Below are 21,573 nucleotides of genomic sequence, written 5' to 3'. Positions count from 1 at the left end.
CAATACCATGTCCAATACCATGTCCAATACCAGCACAATACCATGGCCAATACCATGGCCAATACCATGTCCAATACCATGTCCAATACCAGCCCAATACTATGTCCAATACCATGTCCAATACCATGTCCAATACCAGCCCAATACCATGTCCAATACCATGTCCAATACCATGTCCAATACCAGCCCAATACCATGTCCAATACCATGTCCAATACAATGTCCAATACCATGTCCAATACCATGTCCAATACCAGCCCAACACCATGTCCAATACCATGTCCAATACCATGTCCAATACCATGTCTAATACCATGTCCAATACCATGTCCAATACCAGCCCAATACCATGTCCCAATACCATGTCCAATACCAGCCCAATACCATGTCCAATACCATGTCCAATACCATGTCCAATACCATGTCCAATACCATGTCCAATACCAGCCCAATACCATGTCCAATACCATGTCCAATACCATGTCCAATACCATGTCTAATACCATGTCCAATACCATGTCCAATACCAGCCCAATACCATGTCCAATACCATGTCCAATACCATGTCTAATACCATGTCCAATACCATGTCCAATACCAGCCCAATACCATGTCTAATACCATGTCTAATACCAGCCCAATACCATGTCCAATACCATGTCTAATACCAGCCCAATACCATGTCCAATACCATGTCCAATACCAGCACAATACCATATCTAATACCATGTCCAATACCAGCACAATACCATGTCTAATACCAGCCCAATACCAGCCCAATACCAGCACAATACCATGTCTAATACCAGCCCAATACCATGTCCAATACCATGTCCAATACCATGTCCAATACCATGTCTAACACCAGCCCAATACCAGCACAATACCATGTCTAATACCAGCCCAATACCATGTCTAATACCAGCACAATACCATGTCCAATACCAGCACAATACCATGTCTAATACCAGCACAATACCATGTCCAATACCATGTCCAATACCAGCCCAATACTATGTCCAATACCATGTCCAATACCAGCACAATACCAGCACAATACCATGTCCAATATCATGTCCAATACCAGCCCAATACTATGTCCAATACCATGTCCAATACCAGCCCAATACCAGCCCAATTCCAGCCCAATACCATGTCCAATACCAGCACAATACCATGTCCAATACCAGCACAATACCATGTCCAATACCAGCCCAATACCATGTCCAATACCAGCCCAATACCAGCCCAATACCAGCCCAATACCATGTCCAATACCAGCCCAATACCAGCCCAATACCATGTCCAATACCAGCCCAATACCATATCCAATACCAGCACAATACCATGTCTAATACCAGCCCAATACCAGCACAATACCATGTCCAATACCAGCACAATACCATGTCCAATACCAGCCCAATACCATGTCCAATACCAGCCCAATACCAGCCCAATACTATGTCCAATACCATGTCCAATACCATGTCCAATACCATGTCCAATACCAGCCCAATACCATGTCCAATACCATGTCCAATACCATGTCCAATACCATGTCTAATACCATGTCCAATACCATGTCCAATACCAGCCCAATACCATGTCCAATACCATGTCCAATACCATGTCCAATACCATATCCAATACCATGTCTAATACCATGTCCAATACCATGTCCAATACCAGCCCAATACCATGTCCAATACCATGTCCAATACCAGTCCAATACCATGTCCAATACCAGCCCAATACCATGTCCAATACCAGCCCAATACCATGTCCAATACCATGTCCAATACCAGCCCAATACCATGTCCAATACCATGTCCAATACCAGCCCAATACCATGTCCAATACCATGTCCAATACCAGTCCAATACCAAGTCCAATACCATGTCCAATACCAGCACAATACCATGTCCAATACCATGTCCAATACCAGCCCAATACCATGTCCAATACCAGCCCAATACCATGTCCAATACCAGCACAATACCATGTCCAATACCAGCCCAATACCATCTCCAATACCAGCCCAATACCATGTCCAATACCATGTCCAATACCATGTCCAATACCATGTCTAATACCATGTCCAATACCAGCCCAATACCATGTCCAATACCATGTTCAATACCATGTCCAATACCATGTCTAATACCATGTCTAATACCAGCACAATACCATGTCTAATACCATGTCTAATACCAGCCCAATACCATGTCCAATACCATGTCCAATACCAGCCCAATACCATGTCCAATACCATGTCCAATACCAGCCCAATACCAGCCCAATACCATGTCCAATACCATGTCCAATACCAGCCCAATACCATGTCCAATACCATGTCCAATACCAGCCCAATACCAGCCCAATACCATGTCCAATACCATGTCCAATACCAGCCCAATACCATGTCCAATACCATGTCCAATACCAGCCCAATACCATGTCCAATACCATGTCCAATACCAGCCCAATACCAGCCCAATACCATGTCCAATACCAGCCCAATACTATGTCTAATACCATGTCTAATACCATGTCCAATACCATGTCCAATACCATGTCCAATACCAGCCCAATACCATGTCCAATACCAGCCCAATACCATGTCCAATACCATGTCCAATACCATGTCTAATACCATGTCTAATACCAGCACAATACCATGTCTAATACCATGTCTAATACCAGCCCAATACCATGTCCAATACCATGTCCAATACCATGTCCAATACCATGTCTAATACCATGTCCAATACCAGCCCAATACCATGTCCAATACCATGTCCAATACCAGCCCAATACCATGTCCAATACCATGTCCAATACCATGTCCAATACCATGTCTAATACCATGTCCAATACCATGTCCAATACCAGCCCAATACCATGTCCAATACCATGTCCAATACCAGCCCAATACCATGTCCAATACCATGTCCAATACCAGCCCAATACCAGCCCAATACCATGTCCAATACCATGTCCAATACCAGCCCAATACTATGTCTAATACCATGTCCAATACCATGTCCAATACCAGCACAATACCATGTCCAATACCAGCCCAATACCATGTCTAATACCAGCCCAATACCATGTCCAATACCATGTCCAATACCAGCCCAATACCAGCCCAATACCATGTCTAATACCATGTCTAATACCAGCCCAATACCATGTCCAATACCATGTCCAATACCAGCCCAATACCAGCACAATACCATGCCCAATACCAGCCCAATACAATGTCCAATACCATGTCCAATACCAGCCCAATACCAGCCCAATACCATGTCCAATACCATGTCCAATACCAGCCCAATACCATGTCTAATACCAGCCCAATACCAGCCCAATACCATGTCCAATACCATGTCTAATACCATGTCCAATACCATGTCCAATACCAGCCCAATACCATGTCTAATACCAGCCCAATACCATGTCCAATACCATGTCTAATACCACCCCAATACCATGTCCAATACCATGTCCAATACCATGTCCAATCCAATGTACAATACCAGCCCAATACCATATCCAATACCAGCCCAATACCAGCCCAATACCATGTCCAATACCATGTCCAATACCAGCCCAATACCATGTCTAATACCAGCCCAATACCAGCCCAATACCATGTCTAATACCATGTATAATACCATGTCCAATACCATGTCCAATACCAGTCCAATACCATGTCCAATACCAGCACAATACCATGTCCAATACCATGTCCAATACCAGCCCAATACCATGGCCAATACCAGTCCAATACCATGTCCAATACCATGTCCAATACCAGCCCAATACCATGTCCAATACCAGCCCAATACCAGTCCAATACCAGCCCAATACTATGTCTAATACCATCCCAATACCATGTCCAATACCATGTCTAATACCAGCCCAATACTATGTCTAATACCAGCCCATTACCATGTCCAATACCAGCACAATACCAGCCCATTAACATGTCCAATACAGCACAATACCATGTCCAATACCAGCACAATACCATGTCCAATACCAGCCCAATACCATGTCCAATACCAGCCCAATACCATGTCCAATACCAGCCCAATACCAGCCCAATACCAACCCAATACCATGTCCAATACCAGCCCAATACCATGGCCAATACCAGTCCAATACCATGTCCAATACCATGTCCAATACCAGCCCAATACCATGTCCAATACCAGCCCAATACCAGTCCAATACCAGCCCAATACTATGTCTAATACCATCCCAATACCATGTCCAATACCATGTCTAATACCAGCCCAATACTATGTCTAATACCAGCCCATTACCATGTCCAATACCAGCACAATACCAGCCCATTAACATGTCCAATACCAGCACAATACCATGTCCAATACCAGCACAATACCATGTCCAATACCAGCCCAATACCATGTCCAATACCAGCCCAATACCATGTCCAATACCAGCCCAATACCAGCCCAATACCAACCCAATACCATGTCCAATACCAGCCCAATACCATGTCCAATACCAGCACAATACCAGCCCAATACCATGTCTAATACCAGCCCAATACCATGTCCAATACCAGCCCAATACCATGTCCAATACCAGCCCAATACCATGTCTAATACCATGTCCAATACCAGCACAATACCATGTCCAATACCATGTCCAATACCAGCCCAATACCATGTCCAATACCATGTCCATTACCAGCCCAATACCATGTCCAATACCAGCACAATACCATGTCCAATACCAGCCCAATACCAGCCCAATACCATGTCTAATACCAGCCCAATACTATGTCTAACACCATGTCCAATACCAGCACAATACCATGTCTAATACCAGCCCAATACCATGTCTAATACCATGTCTAATACCATGTCCAATACCAGCCCAATACCATGTCTAATACCAGCCCAATACCATGTCTAATACCATGTCTAATACCATGTCCAATACCAGCCCAATACCATGTCTAATACCAGCCCAATACCATGTCCAATACCAGCCCAATACCATGTCTAATACCAGCCCAATACCATGTCCAATACCATGTCCAATACCAGCCCAATACCAGCCCAATACCATGTCTAATACCACCCCAATACCATGTCTAATACCAGCCCAATACCATGTCTAATACCACCCCAATACCATATCCAATACCACCCCAATACCTTGTCTAATACCAGCCCAATACCATGTCCAATACCAGCACAATACCATGTTCAATACCATGTCCAATACCAGCCCAATACCATGTCTAATACCAGCCCAATACCATGTCCAATACCAGCCCAATACCAGCCCAATACCATGTCCAATACCAGCCCAATACCATGTCCAATACCACCCCAATACCAGCCCAATACCATGTCCAATACCATGTCTAATACCATGTCTAATACCATGTCTAATACCATGTCTAATACCAGCCCAATACCATGTCTAATACCATGTCTAATACCAGCCCAATACCATGTCTAATCCCATGTCTAATACCAGCCCAATACCATGTCTAATACCATGTCTAATACCATGTCCAATACCATGTCCAATACCATGTCTAATACCATGTCTAATACCATGTCCAATACCATGTCCAATACCATGTCCATTACCATGTCTAATACCATGCCTAAAACCATGTCCAATACCAGCCCAATACCATGTCTAATACCAGCCCAATACCATGTCTAATACCATGTCTAATACCATGTCTAATACCATGTCCAATACCATGTCCAATACCATGTCCAATACCATGTCTAATACCATGTCCAATACCATGTCTAATACCATGTCTAATACCATGTCCAATACCATGTCTAATACCATGTCTAATACCAGCCCAATACCATGTCTAATACCAGCCCAATACCATGTCCAATACCATGTCTAATACCATGTCCAATACCATGTCTAATACCAGCCCAATACCATGTCTAATACCACCCCAATACCATGTCTAATACCAGCCCAATACCATGTCTAATCCCATGTCTAATACCACCCCAATACCATGTCTAATACCATGTCTAATACCATGTCTAATACCAGCCCAATACCATGTCTAATACCATGTCTAATACCATGTCTAATACCAGCCTAATAGCATGTCCAACACCATGTCTAATACCATGTCTAATACCAGCCTAATACCATGTCCAATACCATGTCTAATACCATGTCCAATACCATGTCTAATACCATGTCTAATACCATGTCTAATACCATGTCTAATACCAGCCTAATACCATGTCTAATACCATGTACAATACCATGTCTAATACCACCCCAATACCATGTCTAATACCAGCCCAATACCATGTCTAATACCATGTCTAATACCATGTCCAATACCATATCTAATACCATGTCTAATACCATGTCTAATACCATGTCCAATACCAGCCCAATACCATGTCTAATCCCATGTCTAATACCATGTCCAATACCATGTCTAATACCATGTCTAATACCAGCCCAATACCATGTCTAATACCATGTCTAATACCAGCCCAATACCAGCCCAATACCATGTCCAATACCATGTCCAATACCATGTCTAATACCATGTCTAATACCAGCCCAATACCATGTCTAATACCAGCCCAATACCATGTCCAATACCATGTCTAATACCATGTCCAATACCATGTCTAATATCAGCCCAATACCATGTCTAATACCACCCCAATACCATGTCTAATACCAGCCCAATACCATGTCTAATCCCATGTCTAATACCACCCCAATACCATGTCTAATACCATGTCTAATACCATGTCTAATACCAGCCCAATACCATGTCTAATACCAGCACAATACCATGTCTAATACCATGTCTAATACCAGCCTAATACCATGTCCAATACCATGTCCAATACCATGTCTAATACCATGTCTAATACCAGCCTAATACCATGTCCAATACCATGTCTAATACCATGTCTAATACCAGCCCAATACCATGTCTAATACCATGTCTAATACCAGCCCAATACCATGTCTAATACCAGCACAATACCATGTCTAATACCATGTCTAATACCATGTCTAATACCAGCCTAATACCATTTCCAATACCATGTCTAATAACATGTCTAATACCAGCCTAATACCATGGCCAATACCATGTCTAATACCATGTCCAATACCATGTCTAATACCATGTCTAATACCAGTCCAATACCAGCCCAATACCATGTCCAATACCAGCCCAATACCATGTCTAATACCAGCCTAATACCATGTCCAATACCAGCCCAATACCATGTTCAATACCATGTCTAATACCATGTCCAATACCATGTCCAATACCAGCCCAATACCATGTCTAATACCAGCCCAATACCATGTCCAATACCATGTCTAATACCAGCCTAATACCATGTCCAATACCAGCCCAATACCATGTCCAATACCAGCCCAATACCAGCCCAATACCATGTCCAATACCATGTCTAATACCATGTCCAATACCAGCACAATACCATATCCAATACCATGTCTAATACCAGAACCATACCATGTCCAATACCATGTCTAATACCAGCACAATACCATGTCCAATACCATGTCTAATACCACCCCAATACCATGTCTAATACCACCCCAATACCATGTCTAATACCATGTCCAATACAATGTCTAATACCACCCTAATACCAGCCTAATACCATGTCCAATACCAGCCTAATACCATGTCCAATACCATGTCCAATACCAGCCTAATACCATGCCCAATACCATGTCTAATACCAGCCCAATACCAGCCCAATACCATGTCCAATACCATGTCCAATACTATGTCCAATACCATGTCCAATACCATGTCCAATACCATGTCCAATACCAGCCCAATACCATGTCCAATACCATGTCCAATACCAGCCCAATACCAGCCCAATACCATGTCCAATACCAGCCTAATACCATGTCCAATACCATGTCCAATACCATGTCCAATACCATGTCTAATACCAGCACAATACCATGTCTAATACCATGTCCAATACCATGTCCAATACCAGCCCAATACCATGTCTAATACCATGTCTAATACCATGTCCAATACCAGCCCAATACCATGTCCAATACCAGCCCAATACCAGCCCAATACCATGTCCAATACCATGTCTAATACCATGTCCAATACCAGCACAATACCATGTCCAATACCATGTCTAATACCAGAACCATACCATGTCCAATACCATGTCTAATACCAGCACAATACCATGTCCAATACCATGTCTAATACCACCCCAATACCATGTCTAATACCACCCCAATACCATGTCTAATACCATGTCCAATACAATGTCTAATACCACCCTAATACCAGCCTAATACCATGTCCAATACCAGCCTAATACCATGTCCAATACCATGTCCAATACCAGCCTAATACCATGCCCAATACCATGTCTAATACCAGCCCAATACCAGCCCAATACCATGTCCAATACCATGTCCAATACTATGTCCAATACCATGTCCAATACCATGTCCAATACCATGTCCAATACCAGCCCAATACCATGTCCAATACCATGTCCAATACCAGCCCAATACCAGCCCAATACCATGTCCAATACCAGCCTAATACCATGTCCAATACCATGTCCAATACCATGTCCAATACCATGTCTAATACCAGCACAATACCATGTCTAATACCATGTCTAATACCATGTCCAATACCAGCCCAATACCATGTCTAATACCATGTCTAATACCATGTCCAATACCATGTTCAATACCAGCCTAATACCAGCCCAATACCATGACCAATACCATGTCCAATACCATGTCCAATACCATGTCCAATACCAGCACAATACCAGCCCAATACCATGTCCAATACCATGTCCAATACCAGCCTAATACCAGCCCAATACCATGTCCAATACCATGTCCAATACCATGTCCAATACCAGCCTAATACCATGTCCAATACCATGTCCAATACCAGCCCAATACCATGTCTAATACCAGCCCAATACCATGTCCAATACCATGTCCAATACCAGCCAAATACCAGCCCAATACCATGTCTAATACCACCCCAATACCATGTCTAATACCAGCCCAATACCATGTCTAATACCACCCCAATACCATGTCCAATACCACCCCAATACCATGTCTAATACCAGCCCAATACCATGTCCAATACCAGCACAATACCATGTTCAATACCATGTCCAATACCAGCCCAATACCATGTCTAATACCAGCCCAATACCATGTCCAATACCAGCCCAATACCAGCCCAATACCATGTCCAATACCAGCCCAATACCATGTCCAATACCACCCCAATACCAGCCCAATACCATGTCCAATACCATGTCTAATACCATGTCTAATACCATGTCTAATACCATGTCTAATACCATGTCCAATACCAGCACAATACCATGTCCAATACCATGTCTAATACCAGCACCATACCATGTCCAATACCATGTCTAATACCAGCACAATACCATGTCCAATACCATGTCTAATACCACCCCAATACCATGTCTAATACCACCCCAATACCATGTCTAATACCATGTCCAATACAATGTCTAATACCACCCTAATACCAGCCTAATACCATGTCCAATACCAGCCTAATACCATGTCCAATACCATGTCCAATACCAGCCTAATACCATGCCCAATACCATGTCTAATACCATGTCCAATACCATGTCTAATACCATGTCTAATACCATGTCTAATACCAGCCTAATACCATGTCTAATACCATGTACAATACCATGTCTAATACCACCCCAATACCATGTCTAATACCAGCCCAATACCATGTCTAATACCATGTCTAATACCATGTCCAATACCATATCTAATACCATGTCTAATACCATGTCTAATACCATGTCCAATACCAGCCCGATACCATGTCTAATCCCATGTCTAATACCATGTCCAATACCATGTCTAATACCATGTCTAATAACAGCCCAATACCATGTCTAATACCATGTCTAATACCAGCCCAATACCAGCCCAATACCATGTCCAATACCATGTCCAATACCATGTCTAATACCATGTCTAATACCAGCCCAATACCATGTCTAATCCCATGTCTAATACCAGCCCAATACCATGTCTAATACCAGCCCAATACCATGTCCAATACCATGTCTAATACCATGTCCAATACCATGTCTAATATCAGCCCAATGCCATGTCTAATACCACCCCAATACCATGTCTAATACCAGCCCAATACCATGTCTAATCCCATGTCTAATACCACCCCAATACCATGTCTAATACCATGTCTAATACCATGTCTAATACCAGCCCAATACCATGTCTAATACCAGCACAATACCATGTCTAATACCATGTCTAATACCAGCCTAATACCATGTCCAATACCATGTCCAATACCATGTCTAATACCATGTCTAATACCAGCCTAATACCATGTCCAATACCATGTCTAATTCCATGTCTAATACCAGCCCAATACCATGTCTAATACCATGTCTAATACCAGCCCAATACCATGTCTAATACCAGCACAATACCATGTCTAATACCATGTCTAATACCATGTCTAATACCAGCCTAATACCATTTCCAATACCATGTCTAATACCATGTCTAATACCAGCCTAATACCATGTCCAATACCATGTCTAATACCATGTCCAATACCATGTCTAATACCATGTCTAATACCAGTCCAATATCAGCCCAATACCATGTCCAATACCAGCCCAATACCATGTCTAATACCAGCCTAATACCATGTCCAATACCAGCCCAATACCATGTTCAATACCATGTCTAATACCATGCCAATACCATGTCCAATACCAGCCCAATACCATGTCTAATACCAGCCCAATACCATGTCCAATACCATGTCTAATACCAGCCTAATACCATGTCCAATACCAGCCCAATACCATGTCCAATACCAGCCCAATACCAGCCCAATACCATGTCCAATACCATGTCTAATACCATGTCCAATACCAGCACAATACCATGCCCAATACCATGTCTAATACCAGCACCATACCATGTCCAATACCATGTCTAATACCAGCACAATACCATGTCCAATACCATGTCTAATACCACCCCAATACCATGTCTAATACCACCCCAATACCATGTCTAATACCATGTCCAATACAATGTCTAATACCACCCTAATACCAGCCTAATACCATGTCCAATACCAGCCTAATACCATGTCCAATACCATGTCCAATACCAGCCTAATACCATGCCCAATACCATGTCTAATACCAGCCCAATACCAGCCCAATACCATGTCCAATACCATGTCCAATACTATGTCCAATACCATGTCCAATACCATGTCCAATACCATGTCCAATACCAGCCCAATACCATGTCCAATACCATGTCCAATACCAGCCCAATACCAGCCCAATACCATGTCCAATACCAGCCTAATACCATGTCCAATACCATGTCCAATACCATGTCCAATACCATGTCTAATACCAGCACAATACCATGTCTAATACCATGTCCAATACCATGTCCAATACCAGCCCAATACCATGTCTAATACCATGTCTAATACCATGTCCAATACCATGTCCAATACCAGCCTAATACCAGCCCAATACCATGACCAATACCATGTCCAATACCATGTCCAATACCAGCACAATACCAGCCCAATACCATCTCCAATACCATGTCCAATACCAGCCTAATACCAGCCCAATACCATGTCCAATACCATGTCCAATACCATGTCCAATACCAGCCTAATACCATGTCCAATACCATGTCCAATACCAGCCCAATACCATGTCTAATACCAGCCCAATACCATGTCCAATACCATGTCCAATACCAGCCCAATACCAGCCCAATACCATGTCTAATACCACCCCAATACCATGTCTAATACCAGCCCAATACCATGTCTAATACCACCCCAATACCATGTCCAATACCACCCCAATACCATGTCTAATACCAGCCCAATACCATGTCCAATACCAGCACAATACCATGTTCAATACCATGTCCAATACCAGCCCAATACCATGTCTAATACCAGCCCAATACCATGTCCAATACCAGCCCAATACCAGCCCAATACCATGTCCAATACCAGCCCAATACCATGTCCAATACCACCCCAATACCAGCCCAATACCATGTCCAATACCATGTCTAATACCATGTCTAATATCATGTCTAATCCCATGTCTAATACCAGCCCAATACCATGTCTAATGCCATGTCTAATACCACCCCAATACCAGCCCAATACCATGTCTAATACCAGCCCAATACCATGTCTAATACCATGTCTAATACCATGTCTAATACCATGTCTAATACCAGCCCAATACCATGTCCAATACCAGCCCAATACCATGTCTAATACCACCCCAATACCATGTCTAATACCAGCCCAATACCATGTCTAATTCCATGTCTAATACCAGCCCAATACCATGTCCAATACCATGTCTAATACCATGTCTAATACCATGTCTAATACCATGTCTAATACCAGCCCAATACCATGTCTAATACCATGTCTAATACCAGCCCAATACCATGTCTAATCCCATGTCTAATACCAGCCCAATACCATGTCTAATACCATGTCTAATACCATGTCTAATACCTTGACCAATACCATGTCTAATACCATGTCTAATACCAGCACAATACCATGTCTAATACCATGTCCAATACCATGTCCAATACCAGCCCAATACCATGTCTAATACCATGTCTAATACCATGTCTAATACCATGTCTAATACCAGCCCAATACCATGTCCAATACCAGCCCAATACCATGTCTAATACCACCCCAATACCATGTCTAATACCAGCCCAATACCATGTCTAATTCCATGTCTAATACCAGCCCAATACCATGTCCAATACCATGTCTAATACCATGTCCAATACCAAGTCCAATACCATGTCTAATACCAGCACAATACCATGTCTAATACCATGTCCAATACCATGTCCAATACCAGCCCAATACCATGTCTAATACCATGTCTAATACCATGTCCAATACCATGTCCAATACCAGCCTAATACCAGCCCAATACCATGACCAATACCATGTCCAATACCATGTCCAATACCATGTCCAATACCAGCACAATACCAGCCCAATACCATGTCCAATACCATGTCCAATACCAGCCTAATACCAGCCCAATACCATGTCCAATACCATGTCCAATACCATGTCCAATACCAGCCTAATACCATGTCCAATACCATGTCCAATACCAGCCCAATACCATGTCTAATACCAGCCCAATACCATGTCCAATACCATGTCCAATACCAGCCCAATACCAGCCCAATACCATGTCTAATACCACCCCAATACCATGTCTAATACCAGCCCAATACCATGTCTAATACCACCCCAATACCATGTCCAATACCACCCCAATACCATGTCTAATACCAGCCCAATACCATGTCCAATACCAGCACAATACCATGTTCAATACCATGTCCAATACCAGCCCAATACCATGTCTAATACCAGCCCAATACCATGTCCAATACCAGCCCAATACCAGCCCAATACCATGTCCAATACCAGCCCAATACCATGTCCAATACCACCCCAATACCAGCCCAATACCAAGTCCAATACCATGTCTAATACCATGTCTAATACCATGTCTAATACCATGTCTAATACCAGCCCAATACCATGTCTAATACCATGTCTAATACCAGCCCAATACCATGTCTAATCCCATGTCTAATACCAGCCCAAAACCATGTCTAATACCATGTCTAATACCATGTCCAATACCATGTCCAATACCATGTCTAATACCATGTCTAATACCATGTCCAATACCATGTCCAATACCATGTCCATTACCATGTCTAATACCATGCCTAAAACCATGTCCAATACCTGCCCAATACCATGTCTAATACCAGCCCAATACCATGTCTAATACCATGTCTAATACCATGTCCAATACCATGTCCAATACCATGTCCAATACCATGTCTAATACCATATCCAATACCATGTCTAATACCATGTCTAATACCATGTCCAATACCATGTCTAATGCCATGTCTAATACCACCCCAATACCAGCCCAATACCATGTCTAATACCAGCCCAATACCATGTCTAATACCATGTCTAATACCATGTCTAATACCATGTCTAATACCAGCCCAATACCATGTCCAATACCAGCCCAATACCATGTCTAATACCACCCCAATACCATGTCTAATACCAGCCCAATACCATGTCTAATTCCATGTCTAATACCAGCCCAATACCATGTCCAATACCATGTCTAATACCATGTCTAATACCATGTCTAATAACATGTCTAATACCAGCCCAATACCATGTCTAATACCATGTCTAATACCAGCCCAATACCATGTCTAATCCCATGTCTAATACCAGCCCAATACCATGTCTAATACCATGTCTAATACCATGTCTAATACCTTGACCAATACCATGTCTAATACCATGTCTAATACCATGTCTAATACCAGCCCAATACCATGTCTAATACCATGTCTAATACCATGTCCAAAACCATGTCTAATACCATGTCTAATACCAGCCCAATACCATGTCTAATACCAGCCCAATACCATGTCCAATACCATGTCTAATACCATGTCCAATACCATGTCTAATACCAGCCCAATACCATGTCTAATACCACCCCAATACCATGTCTAATACCAGCCCAATACCATGTCTAATCCCATGTCTAATACCACCCCAATACCATGTCTAATACCATGTCTAATACCATGTCTAATACCAGCCCAATACCATGTCTAATACCAGCACAATACCATGTCCAATACCATGTCTAATACCATGTCTAATACCATGTCTAATACCAGCCTAATACCATGACCAATACCATGTCTAATACCATGTCTAATACCAGCCTAATACCATGTCCAATACCATGTCTAATACCATGTCCAATACCATGTCTAATACCATGTCTAATACCATGTCTAATACCATGTCTAATACCAGCCTAATACCATGTCTAATACCATGTACCAATACCATGTCTAATACCACCCAGCAATACCATGTCTAATACCATGTCTAATACCATGTCCAATACCATGTCTAATACCATGTCTAATACCATGTCTAATACCATGTCCAATACCAGCCCAATACCATGTCTAATAACCATGTCTAATACCATGTCCAATACCATGTCTAATACCATGTCTAATACCAGCCCAATACCATGTCTAATCCCATGTCTAATACCAGCCCAATACCAGTCTAATACCATGTCCAATACCATGTCCAATACCATGTCTAATACCATGTCTAATACCAGCCCAATACCATGTCTAATACCATGTGTAATACCAGCCCAATACCATGTCTAATACCACCCCAATACCATGTCTAATACCAGCCCAATACCAAAACCATGTCTAATCACCATGTCTAATACCACCCAATACCATGTCTAATACCATGTCTAATGTCTATACCAGCCAATACCATGTCTAATACCAGCACAATACCATCCAACCATGTCCAATACCATGTCTAATACCAGCCCAATACCATGTCTAATACCACCCCAATACCATGTCTAATACCAGCCCAATACCATGTCTAATCCCATGTCTAATACCACCCCAATACCATGTCTAATACCATGTCTAATACCATGTCTAATACCAGCCCAATACCATGTCTAATACCAGCACAATACCATGTCCAATACCATGTCTAATACCATGTCTAATACCATGTCTAATACCAGCCTAATACCATGACCAATACCATGTCTAATACCATGTCTAATACCAGCCTAATACCATGTCCAATACCATGTCTAATACCATGTCCAATACCATGTCTAATACCATGTCTAATACCATGTCTAATACCATGTCTAATACCAGCCTAATACCATGTCTAATACCATGTACAATACCATGTCTAATACCCCCTCAATACCATGTCTAATACCAGCCCAATACCATGTCTAATACCATGTCTAATACCATGTCCAATACCATGTCTAATACCATGTCTAATACCATGTCTAATACCATGTCCAATACCAGCCCAATACCATGTCTAATCCCATGTCTAATACCATGTCCAATACCATGTCTAATACCATGTCTAATACCAGCCCAATACCATGTCTAATACCATGTCTAATACCAGCCCAATACCAGCCCAATACCATGTCCAATACCATGTCCAATACCATGTCTAATACCATGTCTAATACCAGCCCAATACCATGTCTAATCCCATGTGTAATACCAGCCCAATACCATGTCTAATACCACCCCAATACCATGTCTAATACCAGCCCAATACCATGTCTAATACCATGTCCAATACCATGTCTAATATCAGCCCAATACCATGTCTAATACCACCCCAATACCATGTCTAATACCATGTCTAATACCATGTCTAATACCAGCCCAATACCATGTCTAATACCAGCACAATACCATGTCTAATACCATGTCTAATACCAGCCTAATACCATGTCCAATACCATGTCTAATACCATGTCTAATACCATGTCTAATACCAGCCTAATACCATGTCCAATACCATGTCTAATACCATGTCTAATACCAGCCTAATACCATGTCCAATACCATGTCTAATACCATGTCCAATACCATGTCTAATACCATGTCTAATACCATGTCTAATACCATTTCTAATACCAGCCTAATACCATGTCTAATACCATGTACAATACCATGTCTAATACCATGTCTAATACCATGTCTAATACCATGACTAATTCCATGTCTAATACCAGCCTAATACCATGTCCAATACCATGTCTAATACCATGTCTAATACCAGCCCAATACCATGTCTAATACCATGTCTAATACCAGCCCAATACCATGTCTAATACCAGCACAATACCATGTCTAATACCATGTCTAATACCATGTCTAATACCAGCCTAATACCATTGCCAATACCATGTCTAATACAATGTCTAATACCAGCCTAATATCATGTCCAATACCATGTCTAATACCATGTCCAATACCATGTCTAATACCATGTCTAATACCAGTCCAATACCAGCCCAATACCATGTCCAATACCAGCCCAATACCATGTCTAATACCAGCCTAATACCATGTCCAATACCAGCCCAATACCATGTCCAATACCATGTCTAATACCATGTCCAATACCATGTCCAATACCATGTCCAATACCAGCCCAATACCATGTCTAATACCAGCCCAATACCATGTCTAATACCAGCCTAATACCATGTCCAATACCAGCCCAATACCAGCCCAATACCATGCCCAATACCAGCCCAATACCAGCCCAATACCATGTCCAATACCATGTCTAATACCATGTCCAATACCAGCACAATACCATGTCCAATACCATGTCTAATACCAGCACCATACCATGTCCAATACCATGTCTAATACCAGCACAATACCATGTCCAATACCATGTCTAATACCACCCCAATACCATGTCTAATACCACCCCAATACCATGTCTAATACCATGTCCAATACAATGTCTAATACCACCCTAATACCAGCCTAATACCATGTCCAATACCAGCCTAATACCATGTCCAATACCATGTCCAATACCAGCCTAATACCATGTCCAATACCAGCCCAATACCATGTCTAATCCCATGTCTAATACCATGTCCAATACCATGTCTAATACCATGTCTAATACCAGCCCAATACCATGTCTAATACCATGTCTAATACCAGCCCAATACCAGCCCAATACCATGTCCAATACCATGTCCAATACCATGTCTAATACCATGTCTAATACCAGCCCAATACCATGTCTAATCCCATGTGTAATACCAGCCCAATACCATGTCTAATACCACCCCAATACCATGTCTAATACCAGCCCAATACCATGTCTAATACCATGTCCAATACCATGTCTAATATCAGCCCAATACCATGTCTAATACCACCCCAATACAATGTCTAATACCATGTCTAATACCATGTCTAATACCAGCCCAATACCATGTCTAATACCAGCACAATACCATGTCTAATACCATGTCTAATACCAGCCTAATACCATGTCCAATACCATGTCTAATACCATGTCTAATACCATGTCTAATACCAGCCTAATACCATGTCCAATACCATGTCTAATACCATGTCTAATACCAGCCTAATACCATGTCCAATACCATGTCGAATACCATGTCTAATACCATGTCTAATACCATTTCTAATACCAGCCTAATACCATGTCTAATACCATGTACAATACCATGTCTAATACCATGTCTAATACCATGTCTAATACCATGACTAATTCCATGTCTAATACCAGCCTAATACCATGTCCAATACCATGTCTAATACCATGTCTAATACCAGCCCAATACCATGTCTAATACCATGTCTAATACCAGCCCAATACCATGTCTAATACCAGCACAATACCATGTCTAATACCATGTCTAATACCATGTCTAATACCAGCCTAATACCATTGCCAATACCATGTCTAATACAATGTCTAATACCAGCCTAATATCATGTCCAATACCATGTCTAATACCATGTCCAATACCATGTCTAATACCATGTCTAATACCAGTCCAATACCAGCCCAATACCATGTCCAATACCAGCCCAATACCATGTCTAATACCAGCCTAATACCATGTCCAATACCAGCCCAATACCATGTCCAATACCATGTCTAATACCATGTCCAATACCATGTCCAATACCATGTCCAATACCAGCCCAATACCATGTCTAATACCAGCCCAATACCATGTCTAATACCAGCCTAATACCATGTCCAATACCAGCCCAATACCAGCCCAATACCATGCCCAATACCAGCCCAATACCAGCCCAATACCATGTCCAATACCATGTCTAATACCATGTCCAATACCAGCACAATACCATGTCCAATACCATGTCTAATACCAGCACCATACCATGTCCAATACCATGTCTAATACCAGCACAATACCATGTCCAATACCATGTCTAATACCACCCCAATACCATGTCTAATACCACCCCAATACCATGTCTAATACCATGTCCAATACAATGTCTAATACCACCCTAATACCAGCCTAATACCATGTCCAATACCAGCCTAATACCATGTCCAATACCATGTCCAATACCAGCCTAATACCATGCCCAATACCATGTCTAATACCAGCCCAATACCCAGCCCAATACCATGTCCAATACCATGTCCAATACTATGTCCAATACCATGTCCAATACCATGTCCAATACCATGTCCAATACCAGCCTAATACCATGTCCAATACCATGTCCAATACCATGTCCAATACCATGTCTAATACCAGCACAATACCATGTCTAATACCATGTCCAATACCATGTCCAATACCAGCCCAATACCATGTCTAATACCATGTCTAATACCATGTCCAATACCATGTCTAATACCATGTCCAATACCATGTCCAATACCAGCCTAATACCAGCCCAATACCATGACCAATACCATGTCCAATACCATGTCCAATACCATGTCCAATACCAGCACAATACCAGCCCAATACCATGTCCAATACCAGCCCAATACCATGTCTAATACCATGTCTAATACCATGTCCAATACCATGTCTAATACCATGTCCAATACCATGTCCAATACCAGCCTAATACCAGCCCAATACCATGTCCAATACCATGTCCAATACCATGTCCAATACCATGTCTAATACCATGTCCAATACCATGTCTAATACCATGTCTAATACCATGTCCAATACCATGTCTAATGCCATGTCTAATACCACCCCAATACCAGCCCAATACCATGTCTAATACCAGCCCAATACCATGTCTAATACCATGTCTAATACCATGTCTAATACCATGTCTAATACCAGCCCAATACCATGTCCAATACCAGCCCAATACCATGTCTAATACCAACCCAATACCATGTCTAATACCAGCCCAATACCATGTCTAATTCCATGTCTAATACCAGCCCAATACCATGTCCAATACCATGTCTAATACCATGTCTAATACCATGTCTAATACCATGTCTAATACCAGCCCAATACCATGTCTAATACCATGTCTAATACCAGCCCAATACCATGTCTAATCCCATGTCTAATACCAGCCCAATACCATGTCTAATACCATGTCTAATACCATGTCTAATACCTTGACCAATACCATGTCTAATACCATGTCTAATACCATGTCTAATACCATTCCAATACCATGTCTAATACCATGTCTAATACCATGTCCAATACCATGTCTAATACCATGTCTAATACCAGCCCAATACCATGTCTAATACCAGCCCAATACCATGTCCAATACCATGTCTAATACCATGTCCAATACCATGTCTAATACCAGCCCAATACCATGTCTAATACCACCCCAATACCATGTCTAATACCAGCCCAATACCATGTCTAATCCCATGTCTTATACCACCCCAATACCATGTCTAATACCATGTCTAATACCATGTCTAATACCAGCCCAATACCATGTCTACTACCAGCACAATACCATGTCCAATACCATGTCTAATACCATGTCTAATACCATGTCTAATACCAGCCTAATACCATGACCAATACCATGTCTAATACCATGTCTAATACCAGCCTAATACCATGTCCAATACCATGTCTAATACCATGTCCAATACCATGTCTAATACCATGTCTAATACCATGTCTAATACCATGTCTAATACCAGCCTAATACCATGTCTAATACCATGTACAATACCATGTCTAATACCACCCCAATACCATGTCTAAAACCAGCCCAATACCATGTCTAATACCATGTCTAATACCATGTCCAATACCATGTCTAATACCATGTCTAATATTATGTCCAATACCAGCCCAATACCATGTCTAATCCCATGTCTAATACCATGTCCAATACCATGTCTAATACCATGTCTAATACCAGCCCAATACCATGTCTAATACCATGTCTAATACCAGCCCAATACCAGCCCAATACCATGTCCAATACCATGTCCAATACCATGTCTAATACCATGTCTAATACCAGCCCAATACCATGTCTAATCCCATGTGTAATACCAGCCCAATACCATGTCTAATACCACCCCAATACCATGTCTAATACCAGCCCAATACCATGTCTAATACCATGTCCAATACCATGTCTAATATCAGCCCAATACCAGGTCTAATACCACCCCAATACCATGTCTAATACCATGTCTAATACCATGTCTAATACCAGCCCAATACCATGTCTAATACCAGCACAATACCATGTCTAATACCATGTCTAATACCAGCCTAATACCATGTCCAATACCATGTCTAATACCATGTCTAATACCATGTCTAATACCAGCCTAATACCATGTCCAATACCATGTCTAATACCATGTCTAATACCAGCCTAATACCATGTCCAATACCAGCCCAATACCAG

Source organism: Oncorhynchus nerka, linkage group LG22 (assembly GCF_034236695.1).
Source record: "Oncorhynchus nerka isolate Pitt River linkage group LG22, Oner_Uvic_2.0, whole genome shotgun sequence".
NCBI classification, from domain to species: Eukaryota; Metazoa; Chordata; class Actinopteri; order Salmoniformes; family Salmonidae; genus Oncorhynchus; species Oncorhynchus nerka.
The sequence above is the reverse complement of the archived record's forward strand: the minus strand, read 5'-3'. Positions refer to the sequence as shown.